This window comes from Dioscorea cayenensis, chromosome 9 (genome assembly GCF_009730915.1).
Source record: "Dioscorea cayenensis subsp. rotundata cultivar TDr96_F1 chromosome 9, TDr96_F1_v2_PseudoChromosome.rev07_lg8_w22 25.fasta, whole genome shotgun sequence".
Lineage (NCBI taxonomy): Eukaryota > Viridiplantae > Streptophyta > Magnoliopsida > Dioscoreales > Dioscoreaceae > Dioscorea > Dioscorea cayenensis.
In genome coordinates this window covers 21,503,343-21,507,318 of record NC_052479.1, presented here as the reverse complement: position 1 = coordinate 21,507,318, position 3,976 = coordinate 21,503,343, and the positions used below count along the sequence as shown (strand labels likewise).

Below are 3,976 nucleotides of genomic sequence, written 5' to 3'. Positions count from 1 at the left end.
CCCATGCTTGCATTGAAAAAATTACAGGACAAGAGTTCTCCTTCTCAAAATTGAGCAAACAAAAACACACGAGTTCAATCAATAAAAAAATTAACTCTAACAAAAAAAAATTAGAAAAACACATAGAGAGAGACCAACATAAAGATAAACTACAACAAAGGTGATGATAGTGAAGATAAAAAAAAGGCAAATGACAACAAAATAAAACACGAACAACAAAAAAATCCAACACAACAACTTGGGTTGACTCCCAAGAAGCACTTTTTTTAACTTTACTAGCTTGACGTACCTATTGCCACTCAAGAAGGCTCGTGACATCGAGGCCTCACATCACCACATGAAATGCACAAACATGAATATGGAAATAATGAATTAATCAAATTGATCACACCAAAGTTTCACGAATTTAGATGATTAGCAGTTGGTGATGAGATGGTTGGCTTTTTATTTTTAGTGATCACTTTCTTCCAACAACAATTTGCTCAGGAGACTTTCTTCATTGGTGGCTCGGGGGTACGGTTGCCTACACCCTTGCCACATGTAAACATTGTGGGTTCCCTACTTCCTCTTCTATGTCCTCATCCACAAGAGGGTTATCGTCAAGTAGCTCATATAACTCATTCTTCATGAACATGTCCTGCACATAATCAGAAACTAAATCATCAATAGCGCCCACATAATACCAAGTATCATCAAAATTCATTGTGTGTCACATAGAATCATGGATTTTGACTATCACTTGACCTTTCCTCACTGGAAGTGCCATTCGACCATCCTTGACATCAATTAAATCTTGAATGTGGCTAAGAACAATCTGCCCGTAATTAACAGCACCTCAACCTTGTCATCAACATCTAGAATGAAAAAATCCATTGGAAAAATAAATTTGTCCATCTTTACTGAACCATCTTCAATGATCCCCTGTGGTTGTCTGATGGACCTGTCAGCCAGTTGTAGCGTTATAGGAGTGGACTTCGGCTCCCTAAGTCCAAGCTTATGGAAGATTTTGTAAGGCCTGAGGTTTATGCTTGTCCCCAAATCAGCAAGTGCCTTTTCATCAATGAGCACGCCAATTGCGCAAGGGATGATAAATCCCCCAGGGTTTTTTTGCTTCTTGGGTAGTGAGTTAGTGATCAATGGCAAGTACTCCTCATTAAGTGTTACTAAAGAAACATCTTCCAATTTTCTCTTATTTGTGAGCAATTTCTTCAAAAATTTGGTGTATCTCAGCATCTGAGCAAGAGCTTCAACAAATGGAACATTGATGTGTAAAGTATTAAAATGTTGATGAATTTCTTATATTGCTCATCTTGTTGATCTTTTTTAACCTTCTTGGGGTAGGGAAGCTTGGGTTGATACATTGGTGTAGCACTTTTCTCCTTACCCTGTTCCATTATTTTCTCCTTTAAATCGATTGGGGCCTCAAGGTCAACAATGTTGGATGGTTCAACAACTTCCCTTTCAGGTTCTTTTTAATAGAATTTGGGAGTTGCTTCCCACCCCTTAATCAAACAACTTTAAGGGATTTCTTTGGGTTGATCTCAGTGTTACTAGGAAGTGACCCCAGAAGCCTCTCCTCAATCAACTTGGACATTTGAGCCATATGGTGGCCTAGATTCCATACTGTGGCATTTGTGTTCCTAATCATTTCTTCATGACTCACAAGATAACTTTCTATACCCTTCATGAATTGATTTAGCAACTTGGTGAGTTCAATGATTGAATTTGAGAAGGATGAGGGCTGTTATGATTGTGTGCTTGAAGGGAAGCTCTATTTTGTTGTTGTCCTTGCCCTTGTCCTGATTGGCTCCATGAAAAGTTGGGGTGATTTTTCCACCCCCAATTGTAGCTATTGTTGTATGGGTTGTTTTGGAACCAGTGATTCTGTGTAACGAAATCCACTTGTTCAAACTATCCCATATCCATTTCAGTCGAGCCACCAGTCTACTTGCGGGAGCCCAACTATCTCCAGACGGTCCACTCACTGAGGTGATTGATTGCATTGCATCTAGTCGCTTCTTGATGGCTTCAACCTGTGCTGCCATTGTGGTGTCAACATCCACTTGGTAAATTCTGGGTTCATTGACTGGTTTGCTCCTTTCTTCAATTAGGGTGTATGATGCACTTGGTTGCTTATTGCATAATAGTCCCCCTGAGGTTGCATCGTGCATTTTCTTGGTGGAGATGTTCATCCCATTATAAAAAATATGTATTTGCATCCATTCCGAAATTCCATGAGGTGGGCATTTTCTCAGCATTTCCTTGTAACTTTCCCAAGCATCCTACAAAGATTCACAGCCTAGTTATGTAAAAGAGGGGATGCCATTACTCAACTAAGTGATCTTTGCTGGAGGGAAATATCTTGTGATAAAGGTGTCAGAGCTTTGCTTCCATGTCGTCAATGACCCTTTTGACAAGGAATTTAGCCACTCTCTGGCCCTTCCTCGCAGTGTGAATGGAAAGTGTCAAAGGCGAATGGCCTTCTCAGAGACATTGTTCACCTTAAAGGTATTGCAAACCTCAAGGAAACTCCTCAAATGCTCATATGGGTCTTCATCTCAAAACCTGTCAAACTAACACATTTGCTATACTAATTGAATAAGATTGTGTTTCAGCTCAAAATTGTATGCAGCCAGTAGAGGCTAAACAATACTAGACCCACTCTCTCTATTTTTTGTCTGGCATAATCTGAGATACTCTACTGTTCGTTCCCTGCCATATCTTCATCCTGACCTACTTCCACACTTATGTCCATTGACCTTGTTTCACTCAAGTTAATCTGCCTAATCCTTCTTCAAAAATTCCTCTCAATTTCTGGATCAGGGTTCACCAATGGAGAAGATGTATTTCCATGGGTCATACAATTTTGTCAATGCCCTAAAAGATAAACTAGTGTATGCTCAAGGAAGGGAAAAGAATGAGAATGGACAGAAAACTAAAATAACAAATAAAGTAAACAACAAAACAGATATTCACAAATATATACAATAGTAACAAACTAAATCACCAAAGTCCAAATTTTCCTAAAAGTTGCCAGTCCCGGCAACGGCGCCAAAAACTTGATGTATTCTCCTTGAGTGCATAGGTCACACACAAGTAGTAAAGTGGTACCCCGTGAGCAGTAGGGTTGTTGAACCTTAGGGACTAGACTTAAAGTACTAATCTATCTTCTGATGTTCAGTTAAACAAAGATTACAAAAAGATTGAATTAATAAATAATGATGAAAGAGTGGATGATGGTAATGATGGGGGGATTAGGATTATGTTTTCAATAACAAAAGAACAATGCCTTCGGATGATTTGTTTGAGTTATAGCATGCTGATTTGATTCTAATGTTTACCCGGTACATTCTAAGGTACAAGTGTATTCTCTAAAGATGTTGCAACTATGGTTCTAAAATGCACCAAGTTATGCCAATATAATTAGATTACCAAACCATCTGTGAAATTCAAACCATTAGATATACAAGCACAAGATTAAATACAAGAAACCAAAAGAACTCCATACTCATTAACAATCAAGTAGTCAAAGCATACAAAACAACATAGTTCACATCACTGGGCACCATCTAAGGTTAGCCCCTCATGGATGGGAACAATGAGGAAAACAAAGATAAAGCACTAAAAAAAGAAGACATGACTCCCTTACCCTCAAGGTTATCTTCCTCGCCGAGGTCCATATGCTTAACCCTATTTCCCTTGTGCCTCCAACTCTTCATTGATACATTTAAGATGTGTGGTGAAGCCCTCGATCGTTGCCCTCTTCAAAGTCATCCCGTGGAGTGTTGAATCCCTCGAACAAAGATAATGACAAACCTTAAATTAGAGTTAAAAAGGTTGTCTTTGAGCTCGACAAGGTCTCTGCATGATAGTGCTTAAACCATGTTTCCATGGACATCTTTTTAGTAAACCAGCTAAGTGTACGGCTGGAATTTTTCACTTGAGGCAAAGACGGTCGTGCTTTGGCACGTGCTTC

The 3,976-nt window shown here is 39.1% G+C and overlaps 1 non-coding gene across 1 annotated transcript; it reads left to right on the top strand.

Annotated features, from left to right (window-relative positions):
• Positions 1-2,229: 2,229 nt before the first annotated feature.
• LOC120269823 lies at positions 2,230-2,335 on the top strand. Its single transcript, XR_005539456.1, has one exon. It is a non-coding gene; the product is annotated as a small nucleolar RNA R71 (small nucleolar RNA).
• Positions 2,336-3,976: the final 1,641 nt, after the last annotated feature.